This window comes from Eleginops maclovinus, chromosome 22, assembly GCF_036324505.1.
Source record: "Eleginops maclovinus isolate JMC-PN-2008 ecotype Puerto Natales chromosome 22, JC_Emac_rtc_rv5, whole genome shotgun sequence".
NCBI lineage: Eukaryota > Metazoa > Chordata > Actinopteri > Perciformes > Eleginopidae > Eleginops > Eleginops maclovinus.
In genome coordinates, this window is record NC_086370.1 from 2,446,460 (window position 1) to 2,466,489 (window position 20,030).

The following is a 20,030-nucleotide window of genomic DNA, read 5'->3' on the forward strand; positions in this document are numbered from 1 at the left end:
TGAAAACCAGGCATGTGATGTCACGGGGAATATATTTTTGATAGTGACTTTTATTTTGACACAGTAATTTCTCGATTGGGGTATGATGTCACTTCCTGTTCTGGGAATAGTCATTTTTCAGTTGTTCAAGGTGAAGGTCACATGTCAGCTCAGCTCCTCTGAACTTTATCGTTCCATTTTGGTGTGGCATTGCCAGTAAGTACATTTGTGTTGATTAACCTGTAGAAAGAAGAAGTTAATGCGTAAATACATAGTTTAGGCGAACTTTTCATGAGAAAATAAGTTAATTCATGTGGACACAGTAATGCAGTTATTGTACTGGAAATGATGTGTGACTCAGCTAATGTTAGCAATTCCTGTGTGTGATTTACCATTGACCTTATTAGCATGGAAGCTAAGCTAAGTATAGCATTTAGTTACCTATTTGTCCTATCTATCTGTATAGATATTTGTAATACTTACCTTATTATTTGGTGCTTATCTGATGTTTAGATATTATTTACAATTACCTGCTGTATTTGTATTTATTTCAGTTTTACCTTCTTTTCAATAAACCTCACTAAATACAAGACCTGCCTCTTCCTTGGGGGATTTGTTGAAGAGATGAGTTTAGCTGGCTGTTGGCTTTAAGAACAGTACAAGGCATCAACAAGTTCTACAGTCGCAACAGTATCACAACACGTTTCAACAACTTTTTATCCAAAGTTCTATAGTACTATAGAATAACTAGTGTATCTGTTGTTTGTTAAATGTTTCTCTTCCACATTGAAATTATAAAATATAACAGACAGTATGAATGTTTCACATTTTCCATCTGGTCTTTCGAGCTGGTCACAGTTGAAACATCATTTTAAAACCATTCTTTTCGGCCACTGACATTTCAATATAAATAACTAATGAATCAAATCAGCAGCTGAGGATGTTTTATGGCATGCATGTGTTTATTTTTTACATCTTCTTAAAGTTATTCATCCATCCCAATTGTGTCTGCTGCCAGAAGGTTTGACTGAACACAGTGAAATGCTGTTGTTGTTTGTCATGTGTTCCGAATATACTACTTATATAATGAGGGGAGGCAGTATGTTTGGATCAGGGGAGAGCAGGTTCGAATCCCACTGCAGTCAGCATGTCGTCGTGTCCATTGGCAAGACACTTCACACCAAATTTCTCCTGTGGGGATTGCCTACAGTATTGAATGTATGCAAGTTACTTTGGATAAAAGCATCTAACAAGTGACATGTAATGTAATGCATATGGATTACTATTAAGTTAAATTGATTGAGATAATTAATAGTTATGAATGTAGCCTGATATATGTGCTCAAAATATGTGTATAAAACATTAAAGATTTCAGTAGTGTTTGAAAGCTCATGCCGTTTGTGTTTCTTCTACAAAATGTGTCAGTGAGAAAATGGCATTCTGAACAAAACCTCTACTAGATAAACACAATGCCACATTTATACATTTCATATATTTTAGTATACATATACAATATTGAAGGCAAACTGTCTTGTAATGTGTTGTGTCAGTGTGAAAAAGAAATCAGTGAGAAAAAAACGATTAAATGTAGTATGTCAACATATTTCCTTCACATTACTGTATTCGGTTATTTGAAAACTATAATATTAAGTTCAACTGAATATTATTGCCTTCAACTAACCTAATACAATTATCTGAAATAGTTTGACATAATATCTTTCATTTTAGTCAAACATCAAGTCTTTTCAGTGCAGTATATGCAACAAAAAAATGACAAAATAAGTAGCTAATATTACTCAAAATGCCAGAGATTTGTTCCCCTAAGGCAGAGTAAGTCATCTGTCAGTCGACTAGTCTTCAAACTCCCTAAGTTCTGGCCCAATACACTTAAAGACACTGGTACTGGCCTTCTGGCGGCCGGCCAATAGGTGCACTAGGGGCACTGGCCCACCTCTTCCCACATCCTAGAATGTCATTAAAAAATACTTTTTATACATATATATTTTTTTTTGAACAAGGTAAATACAACCGTGGCAAAAAATAAGAGACCACTTTAGCATTATCCTTTTGTCTTTTCTTTTCTGTGTTGGAATTCAACAGACACTGGAATGGCTGCCATACCTGTAGAGATAAAGATTTAAGAAACATTTGGAGTGGCCTTTTAATTTTTTACGGAGCTGCATTTATATAGTTGTCAGTAAAATGTATGAACTACAATAAAATATCAATTAAAATTGTGTGACGATGTCTAAAGTTATTGATAAGTCATGGTTTTACTGCCTGGGGCGCAGGACTCTTTGACCATTGACTCCCGTTATAAGTAGCGCATGTGCAGTCCACACCTCTTCAATTCAAGAGATAGGAGAAGCTAGGGGCGCACCAAACTGCCCTGAGCATTTATGCAGCTGTTGAGGACGCCAACCACTAGGTAGCAGCAGGTGTGCAAGAATGAGTGGTTGATGTTGAGTGAGAGAGTTGCATGGAGACAGAGGCCCAATTCCAAAGCACCCACTACACCCTACCCCTACATCCTACCCCAGAGCCGGTTCAGACCTCCATGGGGCCCTAGGCAAAATTCTGCTAAGGGGCCCTCTTAACTGAACAGTCGCACCTGACACCCAGTGCTTCCACTCATCCTCCCTTTAAACATATTGCACTAGTGTCGCCACCTGTTAGTCTAACTCCAAATAAATACAGACCAAATCAAATCGAACTAAATGTGTAACAAATTACTCACCATTAAAAGTGTCCCTTTCTGCCCTTTCTGGGTGCAAAATCATCAATAATGTCATCATATGATATTTGCTTCCCCACATCATGTTTGATGCTCATGATGGCCAAACCACTCAGACGTTCCTGGGACATGGAAGATCTCAGATAGTTTTTGATCATTTTTAACTTGCTGAAGCTCCTCTCAGCTGAGGCGACTGTCACAGGCAGAGTGACAGCAATTCTCAGGGCTATCCAAAGGTTAGGATAGAGTTCCTCCAGATTTTTCTCACAAAGGAAAGAAAGCAGCTCAAAGGCAGTCATATTAGCTGATGGTAGGTCAGGTACATTCTTGATTTCGTTTGCCTGATCAACTCCACTGATGTCAAAGTCTTGGTTGAAGGTCAGAGTTTTCTCAAGTTCCATACACTGTGCCTTTAAGGAGTCACTGGACATCTGACATGCAGTGCTGAAGTTCAGCACTACTCCATATTTAGTCTTCACCTGGTTCAGAGTTTCAAATCGTTCATCAATGGATCCTATTGTGGAGTCAACCACAATGTTGAAGAAGTTGACCTCAAGATTCCGCAGTGCATCAGCCACTGGCTCATCAGGTGCTTCGTAGCTAAAATGCTTTTTGCTGGTTCTCAGCCTCTTGTCCTTCAAAACAGCTTCTACATTCATTTCCTCACAAATGCTTCTGGCTGTTGTCTGCGCATCTGAGAATCCAGTGGCCCGGTATTGAGTGAGAGAGGCTTTTGCATTTGAGATGAACTGCACAGCTACGTCAAGCTGCATTGAAGCAGATTGGAGGAGCTTGTTCACTGTATTTGTTCTTGACAGTATCTCACACCACACTACACAGCAAATCAAGAAGCGGTAAGAACCAACTTCCTCTGCAAGTGACTGTGCCTCCACTTTCGCCACAGGATCATTAATCTTCTGTCTGGCTTCCAGTAAGGCTTCTCGAATCTCAGAGGCTTGATACCTGACTGCATGGACACTTTGAAGCCTGCTGTCCCATCTTGTGTCAGTCCATGACTTCACTGTTATGTTCACATTTTGTTTCAAAATATTCCACCTTTGTGTGCCAGCAGAAAAAAAGGTGAACAGCTTTTGCACATAGCCAAAAAAAACAACAGCATCTTTGGAGGATTTGGCAGCATCTGCAATGACGAGGTTTAATGTGTGTGCAACACATGGAACAAACACAGCTCTGGGATTCATTCTCAACAGTCTGGCTTGTACTCCTTGGTGTTTACCTTTCATATTGGCCCCATTGTCATAGGCTTGCCCTCTGCAATTGTCAAATGGAATTTTCAGATCAGTCAGCTTGTCCAAGATGACTGTAGACAGACTTAAGCCAGTTGTAGTCTCAACATTCACAAAGCCGAGGAAGTGCTCTTTATCTCTGGCTGTCCCTTTAAACTAAGCCACACTTCTGAGGATAATGGACATCTGCTCCTGGTGAGTAATGTCAGGTGTACAGTCTAAGATAATGGAGAAGTATTTTGAGTCTCTCACTTGAGTCACAATAGTTGTGAGAATCCTGTCACTCACAAGCTGTATCAGCTCATTCTGTATGTCCTTACTAAGGTCATGAGCATGTGTCTTTCCGTCTTTAATTCTGCTGACATGATTTTCCAAAACAGGGTCAAATTTAGCTAATAATTCAACCTCTTTTAGAAAGTTTCCATTATCTGGTTGGAAGAGCTTATCTGATGAACCTCTGAATGCTAGGTTTCTTTCAGCTAGAGACTGTGTGATACTTATGAGGCGTGTAAGGACATCTCGCCATCTCTTTCTTTCAGCCTCCAGAGCTGTCATTTCTGTGGTCAAGTGTTTTTCCACGACTTAAGCGCAGATCAAGTTCTCTCCACTTAATCATATTGCTTGTGTGTTCAGGGCTACCCTCGTGCTGCTTCAGAATGGCGTTGATATTTGACCAGTCATTAACACCTTCTCCTATTATTTTGTGGAAAAGAGTTTACAGCAAAAACAATACACAGCGTTGTTTTTCGCTGAGTATGAAAGCCAGCTCGTGGTAATCTTTTCACCATTTGACAGCCGTCTCTGTAATAATCCTGGATGGAACCCTCTTCTGGACTTGTCTTTGGGGTAAGAAAAATCCACTCCTGGCTTGAATGGACCTCTGCGCACTAACTCAGTCCGCATACAGTCTGTTAAGACTGGGGGCCAGTCTGCTGGACCATTTGGTGGAGCAGAGACTGTTGCTTTAGGGTCTGAGCTAGCTTCTGATGCTTGCTGTACACACGTACTTAACGGTGGCTGTACTGGACCTGTGCTGCTGCTGGTTGAAGGTGGCTCATCTGTGCCTGTCTTATCTGGGTCTGTCCCTCCACTGGCTGACTGACTGGACTCTGTGCTGCTTGTTAGGAACTTAAGCGTAGCACCTGTAAAATAAAGATCAGGCTACCATTAATTCAGCTCCATCAAATTGACTGCACTTGTTTTACCTTCATGTAGTGTTCTCGTGCAGTGTGTCGAAACTCTGACTAAACACTGAGTTAAAACCGTAGCCAATGAGACAAAGTCGTAGTAAGCTTGACCTTTTACTTTCACTTCTTCATCAACAGACGGTGAAAACTGCAAATACAATAATACAAAAATATTGTGTCTATTTATGACAACCTTATGACTAACATCACGTTATGCATAGTTATAAATAACAACAGAAACTGTCCAATACTGAAATGAGGCATTCTGATTGACAATTGCATCACTTTTTAGCTTGTATACAACACATCAAACAGTTTTTCGAACTAAATCCATCATAATATAACATCTTCAACATGTCCTTTAACAATCAAACAACTCACGGCATTGCCACTCTGATGCCTCCAAGTGGATGCTGATTGATTATGTTCCGATGCACATGTCGGCCATTCTTTCTACCCAGCTAAGTTCAACAGGAAGATCGCCGGAAGAGACTGAACCGGAAGTGACTAAACCGGAAGTGACGTCGTCGCAAAAACTAAAACAACAAAATAATATTAATTTTTACATTAGCTAATTTAAACTGTAAAGTAATTATTTAAAGAAATAAATGTAATAATATTAAATGCCTGGAGAGGCAACACACTCCCCGCCTGACCTATGTGAGGTCACTTAGAACTTGTACAGATCTTAAATATAGTCTGTCTATCAGTCTTTAGGAGGAGCAGAACAATTTCTGCAGTCGGCCGGAGAAAGGTTTTGACCTTGCCTTGGTCAGTTGTTTTCACTTCGACCTTCCTTACATGTCCATCTTTCCCAGGGAAAGTGGCATTGACTCTGGCCATAGGCCAATAGTTGCGAGCGGCCTGCTTGTCCCTGAGCAGAACCAGATCTCCAACCTGAAGGTTTCTTCGGGGCACTGTCCACTTCTGTCTGTGCTGCAACGAAGGTAGGTATTCTCGACTCCAGCGGGTCCAGAACTGTTTGCAAGGGCCTGGACTTGCCTCCATTGTTTTGTGTACAGGTCTTTGTCGGAAAAGTCTCCGGGGGGGAGGTGGAACCCCCGACTTTTGTGTGAGGATCATGGATGGAGAAAGTATGAAGGGCTTCTCGGGATCCGTAGACACAGGTAAGAGTGGGCGTGCATTCATGATCGCTATGACCTCCGCCATTAGTGTGCATAGCACTTCATGGGTCAAGCGAGTGTTTTGGCCGTTGAAACATTGAATCGAGGATTCTTCTGGCAACGCCGATCATACGCTCCCAGGAACCTCCCATATGAGAGGCGTGCGGAGGGTTGAATTCCCAGCTGCATCCTTGTTCCTGAGGTATCTATGCACTGCCTTGTCCATCCCGAGCTCCTTGCTTGCTCCAACGAAATTGGTTCCGCAATCGGATCTGAGCTGTTTAGCCGGGCCTCTGAGTGCGAAGAAACGTCTGAGGGCATTTATGCAACTGGATGTGTTCATAGATTCGATTACCTCGATGTAACAGCTCTGGAGCTCATACAACTGAACATAATGGCCCAACGCTTGCTCTCTGCCTGTCCTCCTCTGGTGCGTCTGGTTGTAACAGACCAGGGCCCAAATACGTCGAGGCCCACGTATGTGAAAGGAGGGCAGATTTCAAGTCGTTCTGAGGGCAGATCCGCCATTTTTTGTTCTTCCAGCTTTCCACGTAGCTTGCGGCAGGTTAGGCATTTGTGGATTACTGAGTTGATGAGCTTCTTGCCTCCCAAGAGCCACAGTCCTGCTGCCCTAATCGCTCCTTCCGTTAGATGACGGCCTTGGTGTCTCACCTGCTCATGGTGATGCCGTGTGAGCAGTAGGGAAATGTGACTTCCTTTGGCAGAACTATCGGGTTCTTCTCTGCGGTAGCAAGATGAGAGTGCTGTAGTCGGCCTCCAACGGCAGATAAGGTCATCCTCCAAGATTGGGTTGAGTGTCCTCAGAGGACTGCTCTTTGGTATGGGTTTGTTTGGCATGGAGAGCTGACAGTTCTTTTGCCATGGCTGTTTTCTGGGTTGCTTTAAGGATAACTTTCCCAGCTTGTGCCATTTCGTCTGGAGTCCGAGGTAAGTTACATTTATGCCAGCCTTTGCACTTGCTGTCTTGGTTTGAACGTTTGTAGGATCTTGCCATGTGTACGAGGAATGCAACTCCTCTTACCAGTGAAGTAAAGGTGGAGAAGCGCTCGAAGCGTCCGAGTTGAGTACCGATTCCTCCAGGTGGGTAGCAGAAGTTTGTACCTGAGGTCGGATTTCTGAGTCCTTTTCAGGGTCGATTAAACTGAACCTCTCAGCTGTCTGCGTTTTCTCTGCCGGTGGCTGACACAGGAAGGAAGGTCCAGTGAACCAAGAGGTCTGCGCCAGGCGGGATGCGGGTAAAGACCTTGATGCGTGGTCAGCAGGGTTGTCTTTGTACATACGTAGTGCCATTGCTCAGGCTTTGAGGACTGCCGGATTCGTTGGACTCTGTTGTAGACATATGTGTAGAATCGTTTGTTTCATTACAAATATAGCCAAGCACTACGCTGCTGTCTGTGTATAACTTAATGCATCTAACTTCAGGTCCAGCTCATCCTGGATAAGGTCTGCCATCTCTGCTGCCAAGACTGCGCCACACAGCTCAAGCCTGGGTATTGTCGGTTCTGACAGGGGTGCCAGCTTGGCCTTACCCATAACGAAACCTACTTCAGTCTTCCCATCTTCCTGCACCCACCTTCAAGTAGGCCACAGCCCCGATGGCTTGATTGACGCGTCCGAGAACACACACAATTCCCTGTGAACAGCTTCGTGAGGGAGGTTGTCGTATATGTGCGCTGAACGTGAAGCTGTTTCAGGTCTTGGAGGGAATCTCTCCAATCTTCCCATCTGCTTGATTGTCTTCCGGGAGGGGTGTATCCCAGTCAGATAGTTCAGAGGTAAGCTCTCTAAGGAGGGCTCTTCCCTGGATCGTGACAGGTGCCAGTAGAACCAGGGGATCAAAAATACTGTTGACTGTGGATAGGACTCCACGTCGAGTGAATGGTTATCCACGGTTGATGCAGAGTAGGTGAACGTGTCAGACGTGGATCTCCCACAGTAGACCTAAGCTCCGTTGTGTGGGTGCAGTTTCTCCACTTAAATCAGGTCTTTGACGACTGGAGCACAATCTTCCAGTGGAAAAGCCTCTGTGACTTCTGGACTGTTTGATACGAACTTGTGCAGTGCAGGTTTGATTCTGCGAGAGAGGCCTGTGTTCGCTGGAGGAGGTCGATGGCTTTGGCTTCAGATGGTAGGGATATTAGGCCATCATCCACGTAGAAGTGTCTTTCTACAAACGCGACAGTAATCGGCTCCATGCTCTCGTGAGCCCTCTCTTATGGCTCTTCGTAGCCCATAAGTTGCAACAGCAGGAGATGGTGAGTTGCCAAAGACGTGGACCTTCATCCGGTACTCAACAACTTCCTTGTTCACATCACTGTCCTTATACCACAAAAACCGGAGGAAGTTGCGATGGTTTTCGTGCACTAAGAAACAATGAAACATCTGTTGGATGTCTGCAAGAATTGCAACCCTCTCTTTCCGGAAGCGTAAAAGCATCTCCAAGGAGGGAGTTGTTGAGATCGGGTCCAGTGAGGAGCACGTCATTGAGGGAGACGCCGGAGTACTGGGCACTGGAATCAAAGACAACCCTGATCTGATTGGGTTTCTGTGGGTGATAAACCCCAACGTTGGGGAGATACCAGCACTCCTCCCCTTCTGTCAGCGATGGTGCTTCCTCTGCATTCCATTTGCAAATATCTTCTTCATGAATGTCACGTACTGTTCTTCCATTTCTGGTTTTCTTTTCAAGGTTCGTTGCAAGGATGCGAACCGATTGACTGCCTGCCCTTTGTTATTTGGTAAAGGCTGGCGTAGTTCTCTGAAGGGCAGTGGGGCGACCCAACTGTTAGCTTCGTCTCTGTAGACGTTTGTGTCCATTATCTTCATGAAGATGGTGTCTTCCACTGATGGAGCAGGTTTGTTGTCGTTCTCAGTACGGGTTGAACACTGTCTGTCCTAGCATACTCTCTGGTGCTGTACCAGACCTGTTAAGGCTACGGGGCGTCTCCTTGACATGCATGAAGCTTGTACAGGGTTGAAAGATTGAGTGGCGACCGCTGTCTAGCACGTTTGTCTTGAACGTGTTGACTGTTGGTTTATGTACATTACCCAAGCACACTTCTCCTATCACTACCCAACCTAAATCCAGACGTTGGGCAAAGGGGGCATTATGCGGTCCGTTGACCTGGCTGCCTTACCTTGTGTGCCCTAAGGGACATCTCTTCCGAGCAGCAGTAGTATTTCTGCCTCTGGGTCCAGTTCAGGGATGTGCTCGGCAATGTGATGGAGATGAGGCTGATGAAGAACAGCGTTCGGTGTTGGAATCTCAGACCGATTATTCGGGATCTCATGACACTCAATGAGTGTGGGAGAGAAATGAGCACTGTGCCATCCAGTGACTCGATTTCGAATCCTTCTGCCCTCTTGCCGGATGTTTCTAGACCCGGGAGAAAGTTTGAAGGGGTGGGGAATGGTTTTTTTTTTCACCACTGAACGCAAAAGAACTCTGGTCTTGCTAAGACGATTCCCTTGGCATCCAGGATCACAAAAGGTTTTGGGCCATGTCCTTTAAACCCCGGGGGGAAAGCTTTGCGAAACATTTGAGCATAGGGGGCCCCACGGCCTGGACTGCAAATTTCTGTCATTGCTCCAACACAGAAATGTCGGGATCGTCTTCTCCCTCCCCGCCGATCTCTGAGGGGAAAGGACCTTTTAGGGTTTTTGAGGAGGGGGGCCGGGGGGCATGGCTGTATCAGACGGTGCTGTTGCATTCAAACATTAAGAGAACCTGCAGTCTTTGGAAGGTGGAGATGGGGGCGAAACACTTAAAAACTTTTCCCTTTTCTCTCTGGGAAGGGCCTTTCTTCACGGGATTTATTCCTGTTTTCTACCCCTTTTTAAAGGGGAGGGGGTTTTTATGTAACGGGCAGTTCTTGAAAGGGGTCTTTGGGTTTGGAAAGACCTTTTGTGCACTGGAGGGGTTTGTTGTGTTAAAGTTCGTGAAAATGGTTTGTCGGGTTTTTGGGGGTGTTGTGGTGCTGCTTGAAAATGAAGCGGGGCGCTACGTTTTTTTGCCTCGTAGCTAACAAAGTTGCAAAAATACTCAAGGGGGGAAAAGCCCGTCCTTCCTTTTTTGTACCGTGCCCCCCGACACCCCCTTCTCCAAGCCCCCTAAGGGGTTTGTCCACGATTTGGTCCTACCCCCGGAGGTGTCCAGATAGGACAACCGGGCAAAATACCTCCCTTTTTTAGCACCTTGGTCCTGCAATTGATCCCCAAGCTCACGAACTTCAAGTGTCCCTTTTTGGTGAAACTTAGGAAAGTTGTCCAGGGGGTGGAAATTGACTTTTCGATGCTTTGGGGGCAGCAAAGATTCACGCAAAACCGTTTCCCCTGCTTTGTCTAGAGCCAATTGGGTTTTTGAAATGCACCGATCGCATGCTTTAACCTGTTCACTAGATTCTTTTCCAAGCCTTTTGGCTGAGTCCAACTGTTTGGGTTTTCTGTTTGGTGACTTCGTTGTGCACTTGAGAAGGAGGAGTACCAGCACGATAAAATTTCCCGGGGTTTCATCAAACTGGGGAAAGCCCTGAAGTCACAAGGTCTTTGTACCAAATACTGTGCCAAAGGCTCCCCCAAATTGGACGGGGTGTGCCATTAGGGAAATGTCGTGGGTAACGACGGAGCTGAGCACATGGTGGGTTGGCTCTACTAACCTTTGCCTTTTTTTCAGTTTTAGTTGGGCAAAATAATTTTGGGGGGACGGGGGCTTGATGTCTATTTTCCCCGCGACGGTTTTAATTGTGAATCGTCTCCACAGGGGGATCCATGTATGAACTGTCAGTGACCTTGCTTTTAGTGAGGGAGCAAAGGGTAAAGGGGGAGAAGGGGGAACGATTTTTAAAAGGGTGATCTGGGGGTAAACGTATTTACTGGTGCGTTCGATTTTTTCCCCCTTTTTGGATTCAATTTCCCGTCTTCGATAACAACTGCACGCCTCTGCGCTTCCAACATCAGCTTCACTATGGCTGCGTCAGCTTCTCTATGAAGGGGGGCCTTCCAACTCTGGGTCTAAACCCTTTAGTTTCCAATTTTTTGAGCTCTCTAGTAGCCCCTTTCGCTTTTCAGCAGCCTTTTCCAATTTTTGCTTAGCCCCCTGGGGCATAGAAGCTTCACCCTTGCTGCTTCTCCCCCACCCGGCATGGGTGCCCTTACTGATAGCGATGTTTTGCTGCTCCTAGCACTGCCGACGCCGACCTGTTGCTTGTTCCCCCGCGACCACTTCAAACATCCAAAGCTGCCTTTTCACTGTAGTGTTCTCGGCAGTGTGTCGAAACTTTTACTAAACACTGAGTTAAAGAGCCAATGGACAAAGTCGTAGTAAACTTGACCTTTTACTTTTACTTCTTCTCAACAACGGTGAAAAATGCAAATACAAAAACAAAAAATTGTTCTATTATACAACCTTATGACAACACCGTTATGCAAGTTAAAAAACAACAGAAACTGTCCAATAGAATGAGGCATTCGATTTACAAATTTCATCACTTTTTAGCTTGTATACAACCATCAACATTTTTCGAACTAAATCCATCATAATTAAAACTTCAAAAATTCCTTTAACAATCAAACAACTCCGGGGATTGCCCCTCTGAGCCTCCAAGTGGGTGCTGATTGATTATTTCCCAGACTGTCGGCCATTCTTTTTACCCACTAAGTTCAAAGGAAGATCGCCGGGAAAAGACGAACCGGAAGTGACTAAACCGGAAGTGGTCGTCGCAAAAACTAAAACCAAAAAAATATTAATTTTTTTCATTACTAATTTTTAAAATGTAAATAATTATTTTAAGAAATAAAAAGTAATAATATTAAAAACCCGGAGAGGCAACACATTCATATACTTAAAAAGTTGTGATTTAGATTTTATTTAGCCTATTTAGCACCATTGCCATAATATTTCACGAGTTTTTTTTATTACTAATATATCTGCTCTAAAATTTGCCTTGGGTACCCAAACCCAAAAAATTCAATCTTGTAAATTTTTCCTTACTTTTTCCCTTTGATAAGTGCGTTGTAATACCTCAGAGCGATTGTATAAAAACCCTTTAAATTTAAAAAGCTAGCAAAACACACAGGGAAACCCCCCCGGGGGTTTACCCCGGCTCACCGCCCGTTTGTTTTGGTCAAACACGGACTAGCCCCGTCCCTCCCATCCCCACCCGGGGGGAAAAGATTTTTCCCGGTGCGGTTTCGCTGTTCATTTTTATGCACTTTCTTTTTTCTTTTTCCCCTCCCCGAGGGATAACTCGTGAACTTGCTGATGCCGGGTGTTTCCATGCAATCCTGGCAATTTACGTGCGCGAGCGGGGCGACGGACGGGCACGCTTTCCCCTTTTTTTTTTTCCCCCCCCCCGGGGGGTCTAAGTTTGCGGGGGCCCCCAACGTGCATGTGCCAGTGGGTGAACCGTACTGCACTACCCCTACATGCTACCACTATATTTGTGGCGTTTGCGTGGAGGGTCCCCGCAGTAGGTGTTGTTCCGAACCAAGAAGTGTGGGGAGGGGGAGTGGGTCATCAAGACCTCCAACAGCGAGTCTGCATTGCACCTGAATTCACCTCTATGTGCAAACATTTAGACTACTGGTAAACTGCGTAAAACAAGATACACATTAAATATCTTCATACAGATCCTGTTTTACGCATCCTGTTACTTGTTTTTCCTTTTTACCAAAATACAGTACCCGTATCTAGAAAACGGGCAACGTGAGAATTTAATTATAAAATTGTGTATATTTACAGGGACTGTTGCGAAAACCAAGCAGCTTATCAACATCATATTTTAAAACCAAAAGAGGTTTGCAAATAAAGAAACATCACTAAAGATGTTTTGAGTTGTATTTTATTCATTCTTTAATTTTTTGTCCAAGATATTAAACTACGAAAAGTTACGGCATTTCCTGTTTCTGCCAGAGAGGGGTGTTCAAAAGCTTGCCGCTGTATTCACATCTTCCACCTGAGAGAAGGGGGCCTCATTCAGCTGTGGGTGCATTATACAGACAGAGTCACACCATCAAGAAGTGGGAGTGGGTAGGGTGTGATTTTAAATTGGGCCAGAGTGTATGTAAACCAAACTAGATAGCGAATATGGAGAAGAAAAATTCAGTTAAATCACTCAGAGAAACACCCTTTGAGAGGAGGAAACTGGAGGGAAAACTGACAGTGAAGGAGCTCGGTCCTGATCAGCCTGACATCGCGATTAGGCCAACCCAGTATCAAGGCAAGACGTGAACATGCATGGGCGTGTCCACAGTATAATTTTGGGGGGACACGTCCCCTTCACCTCTAAAAAAAAAAAGTAGTTTGGACCCCCCCCCACATTTGCCATCAAAAATATTAGTGCATGACTGCATTTTAGTCCAGCGTTCTGTCCATTGCTTCACAATCAAATCCATCCATCCATCCATCCATCTTCTCCAGCTTTTCCGTCAAGGTCGCTGAGGTAACAGCTCCAGCAGAGAGCCCCAAACTTTCCTTTCCCTGGCCACATCAACCAGCTCTGACTGGGGGATTCCAAGACGCTCACAGGCCAGCGAAGAGATATAATCCCTCCACCTGGTCCTAGGTCCTACCCCTCGGTCTCTTCCAGCTGGACGTGCCTGGAACACCTCCCTAAACTTGTAAGATATTATTGATTTCACTTAAAAAGATATCAAAATCAATAATATCTTAACATCATGTTGATCTGAAGCCATATTTGCAAAATGTCCCTCTGAACCTTGACATGTGCATGTTTCAAAGATTATCAGTTGACAACAGGAGTGGTCAGAGCCATAGGACCAGCTGTTAAGTAAAGCTCTTTTGACATTAGCTGCCATGTGGGTATGTGAATAGTTTCCAATATTGACACAAGCAATTTTCAACCATTTATCAATTAATATTTTGTATTTGATAACACCAATGGGTTTCCTATCCCCTAAACTGCCAGGGGCATACATAGTTTAAATACTGGCAACTTATAACTATGCGAAATATACAAATGTATTTTAGAACTACAATTCCCAGTAGGCCTATGTGGTCCCGGCATAGAATATGTTGCAAAACACACAAATAGCCAGCATGCGTGTAGTTCTTCCGGTGTGTAGGTGGACTCGTTTGAAATCCTGTTTCATATTGTCTGCCGTGGCTGAGCTGAATTCCATGCAGTCGTTCGGCTGCCAGGGGCGTGTCTAAGGGTGGGCTGGGGTGGGCATTGCCCACCCAGCGATCAGCCTTGCCCACCCAGGGAATCATCTGCCCAGCCAATGAAAACTCTGAAAAAAATCACTGTAATCGCTATTTTTGAGCGTTCATAGTTTTCTGCAATTTTGTCATTGGTCAGCAAATATGCACTGCTTTCCTATTGGTCATTTCAAAGGTGTGGATGTGCTTAGTCAGTGCTCCTTCTTTCCATATCGCCATTCGCTAAACCAGACACTTCTTTATACAAGCGGTACAGAACCTGTTTGTTGCTAGCAGCTCTTCGCAATCAATATGCCTTATAACTTTGATTCTTGATCATTCTTTACTCCCGTTATTATAAATTATATTCATAGTCTTGTAGTTTTGATTTTTTTCTTTGAAGTTACTCACTTCGTGGTTTATTGATAGCCAGCTAGCTTGCCTGACTTGTTGCTAGTCACTGGTAACTTATTTAGCTAGCTAGGTGGGCTACATTTTCCAGCATGGATAGGTGGCTCGTTAAAAAACAGGCACCCTCAACCTCGGTGTATGCTGCCTCCACTGTCGAGCCCAGCAGCACATCTACCAACACCGAGCAGAGCGTTACTTCCTTGGAGCAGAGTCGGCGCCAGAGCAGATCTACTGGAGGGGCATTGGGTCATCGGCGGGGGGGCACTGCCGTTTGAGAAATATTTTAACGCAGTGGCAACATCATAATCCAACACAGCAGAAATGCTATCAAAAACGAAACACGTTTTTCTTTATTATTATTTGTTTTATTATTTGTTAATTTCCGTATCATGACTGTGAAAAAGCCCCCCCCACTTGGACTGTTCCGTTTCCCCCCCTTTAGTTTGGATTAGTCCATGTAATGGTTTGGCCCAATATCTAACGTCTCCGTAGTTGGTGACGAGAGCTGTGAGTTCCTGCTGCTGTATTTCCAGTTTACCTGTGTTAGTGTGCGTCCATTAAGATGTAAGTACTGTTAAGTTGATATGTGTTTTTGTATTGACTGTGTTATAAGAATGTATGATGTATGTAGGAGAAGTTGAGAGTTTGCAGCTGCAAGAGCTAACTAGCCATGCGCTCATTTCTGCAAGTCATGCTAACCTCATTCTGCCAAATGGGCACTATTTAAATATCCCTGAGTTGGGATTTGACATGAAGAATCTTAATATTTACCCTGTTGGTTATGTGTGATATTAAGTTAAGAAATCTAGCTGTAATAATGAATAGTTCCATGAACATGTGCCTGCTACATTTTCTCATAGAAGCTACTGTGGCTACAGCCATTGCCTTATGTTGGAGTGCCATCTAGTGGCCAAGTTTGTATTGCAGAAGATTGCAAGTTGAGTTGATCTGTTAGCCATGCAATGTTAGTAATACTTATTATTGTATCCTTATTTCAGAAACCACACACACACACACACACACACAAGCAAATGCATGTAAAGAAAGTTTAATAAAGAAAGAAAGAAGATAACAACGTGATTTACTGTCACTCAATGGTGGATTGGCATCTGGAACATTAGTTTATAATAGACGACGGACAAAGTCATCCAGTCTATTTTTCAATGACACTTGTCGAGGCTATGTGTGTAGCCCTATGCACATAGTTTACGCAAACGAAGACGATAATAAAAGGCAGAAAGGGGTGGGGTAAAGTTTGGACAACATATAAACTACAGAACAGGACCACTGACATAAGCTGAGAAACGCATTCGGGCAGGACAAGCCACGCATCTGGCACCAGGCTGAAATTACATTAGCCCCAGAGGCGGCTGGCCCATAGGGGGCGCTGGGGCTCTGCCCCACCAGCTGTTGAGGGGAAAAAATATTTTTTGCATATTTTTTTTAAAATCAATGTCAGTTTGACTTAATAGTGTGTGTGCCTACATGCAATTTAAATCATTTAAACAACATTTCCACCAACTAACACTCATTAAACAGTGAATTTCCACTGACAGACAGTGTATCATTCTCTCATGGGGCGATCGGCAAAGTGCCCCTGACCGGCAGCTAAACAGCCAATCCGGTTATGGTTGCTAGGGGGAAATTATGAATAATTGGCCTATCAACGTCGCCAAATTTAACGCCGGTGGGGCGCTGGAAATTTAGCCCCAACTGCTACGTAAAATGCGTGAAGGTTTAGGATTGCTGTAGCTACATAAGGAGCCAGCGATAGTTTTTTTTCGTAGTGCGACTCCCAGACTCTGTCCTACGCTACGTGGGGAAAAAATACGCGCGATGACGAAGAGAGATGATGGCGATGTAATATGTAATAATATTATAGTATGTAATTGTAATATAGTTGTGGAGAATGCTTTGTTGTTTCTCTCAGGCTGTGACATGCAATGACAACTGTATGGCACTGATGCTGTTTTCTCCAAGTAAATGCATTTTTCCTTGAGAGAGGGTATTAAAATAATCTGTTTATGTAAAAAAAAAAAAAAATAACTTGGTTCTAAATTCTTTGTATATGTTACATTTTAATAGGAAAGTTCTGTTTCATTCTCTCTTCTCAACCCACACTCACTCATTCACTCACTCAGATTTGTATAGATTCAGCTGAAATCATACCCTTGTTGTTAATTTATCCCTTGATTGTATTGTATAGTATTTGATAGCATAAAGTCTAATATAGCTGTAAATTGTTACTTTTTCTGTGAAGCTGGAAACTGTGAAATTAAATTATTATTGTGGAACTGTAGTCATTTTCCAACTGTTCATTTGAATGCTTATGCTAGATTAGGCAGGGAAATCTGTTGGCACACTAGCCCCACCAAGATTTTTTTTCACCAGCCGCCACTGATTAGCCCATACATCTTTCAGGCCAACAAGTATAAAACACAAATGCAGATAGACCCAGCAAACATTCATCAAGAATTCACCTGCTTAATAGGCCTTATCATGAAAGCCAGGGCTGGCTTCAAAAAGTGAAATGAACAATCGACTTACCGTCAGAAAAGTTGCAGGCGAGAAGTGTTGCTGCTCAACCTTCTAATACTGTGTCCTTCCATTCGCTTGTGCATTTGTGTGTCAAATCTTTCTCGAATGCAAGCTGCACCAACCTGGCCTTTCTTTCATGTATCTTGTGCGTCTGTGTTCCGAATTTCTCAGAGTGGAGAATGAATTCTCACACATTGCTGTGGATGTGCCAAATGTTAATGCATGTTTGAAAGCAGTCAGCACACTGGGCATGGCAATCAGATGGTTGTGGTACGTTGAGATGATGTGCTGTATGGTCCAATCTCCCTCCATTGCTTGCTTTTGTGACATTAAAAACTCTTTAGCAACTTTGAACTCAGCGTCAATTATAGTTGATGTGACAGGTCGAGAATGTGCTTCACAGCTGGTAGGAGGGGCATCAATGAACGCTAGGGGGGGCACGGCCCTCGAATGCCCCCCCATAGCGCCTGCACTGCCTTGGAGTTAGCAAATATCCGTCCTCCTCAAAACCCAGACACACCATCATCCAGCTCTGCCTTGTCCGCTCCTAATTATGGATAGCACATCCCAGCCCATTTTAAGCAGTTAACCCAGGCGCCCATTTGGACAAATAGTGAGAAGCTTTAGTGCAGGCTGGTACTAGTCTCGGCCATGGTTAGAGTATTCAGTCTCGTCTGATGCCTGCTTTTGCTTTGCTTGTGGCAAATGTGGTGTTTCCAATTCAGAAAGAGATGAGATATTCACGAAACGTGGATACACTAATTGGAAGAGAGCCCTAGAACAAGACGGTGGTTTTCTTAAACATGCTTGTGATATTCCTCATGTTAGAGCGATGTCTGCATGGCAGGAATACCAGCGTCGTTCAGAGACGGGGTGAAAGTATCCTGCAGCTACTGGGTCAAACCCGGATAGAAAAAGAACAGATACTATGTTAGAAGCATTGGGGAAGTCATTCCGTTTCTCACTGGAAATGGGCTAGCTCTCCGTGGGCATAGTCAGGGGGATGGGGATGAGGGAGGTCTTTTAATTAGGCTGTTTGATTACACTATTCACAAAGATCCAAAACTCGCAGAAATTGCTAAATGCATCCCCGAAAATGCAAAATACACTTCAAATCTCATTCAAAACGAAATCATTGAAACCCTAGCCAAACTGTTTTTTAACAATATCAGGGCCAAATATGATGAAGCCGACTCTCCTGGACTTTGCATTAAAAGTGATGGCACCAGGAATTGCTGCAACATTCAGAATTTGTCAATAATAATAAGATTTGTCCACAACGCCATCCCAGAAGAACATTTAATTGGCTTAATTGGCCTCTCAAAGAAATGTTGAATTAATGAGGGCCACATCATTTCTCCTGCCAAAATAAGCATCTTTTCTTGACCACTCTCTCCTGAAGCCACTTCAGGTGCTTGCAGGCACAGTGAGTGAAATAGTATGAGCTTGCACAATGAAATTGCTTTGGCGAAAGTAATGTTGCTCAATAAACTGTCCACTGATGCAGACCTTTCTGCAGTATGCAAATGCATCCAGGAGTACAAAGAGGCCTTCCCCATATTGCATTGGTTGTATGTCAAGCACTAGTCATTGGTGTGTCATCAGCTGCATGTGAAAGCTCTTTTTCTACCTTGTCCCGCATTCTCACCCCTCTCCGCCGATCAATCATTCAAGGAAAAGAGATTTAGTCATTTTGGCACACAAGAAAACCATCACAAAAAATCTAGACATGAATCAATTTGTTTCAGAATGTGCCAAGGCTAACCGCAGACTGGTCCTGTAATTAGTTTCTATACCCTGGAAACTGGCATCCTAGCTTCCCATAGAAATGGTATTGAATTGAGCTATATTGCTGTTCTAGCTTCCCCATTGTCAACATACTGTATGTTATATGTGGTGATCCTTACTTACTTACTTACTTACTTACATTTATTACATTATCTTAAAGCTGAATGCAGCATTCAGCAAGTGCCTGTGTGGTTTAATTGCACTCAGTATGCAAACAGAACATCTTTATACTGTCTCCATTCTAGCTTACTCACCTTTGTCTTCTTTACCTTTATTGGTGTTTACCCTAGCTAGCTATCAATGGCATTCTAGGAGTTCTACGTTCTACAAAAATAAAATAGTAACAAATATATTTTTAAAAAATGGAAAAAAAAGTTACATTGCATCTGCTGTTCATATTGGACCTAGACATTGTTCTATTCTAGGCAGAACTAATCTAGTTCATCATGCAGGCACTGCTGCCTGACCCTGTGCATTCTATTTTATTGTGGCCTACTGAAGATTCAAACCAAAATTTGCTCACAAGTGTTCCTCTCTAGTTCATCATAGAAATGTTCATCAGAATATCTCAATTTTACACTTCAATTGTTTTTTTGCCCTTTTTCATGGGGTAACCCCATTGGGTAACGCAGAGGAAAGGAGAATTCAAAATAAGATCTTATATTTGTCTTGCCTTTTTCTCATAGACAAAATAAGGTCAATTTAAGATCAATATGAGATTTTGACCATTTTCTTATTTCTTAAATTCGGCTCCTAAGAAATAGATTTCTCTTGTCTCAGCCCAATCCCAATTTAAGATCAGTTTGAGATCTTCAAATGCTCTTCTTGTTCTTACACTTTTCT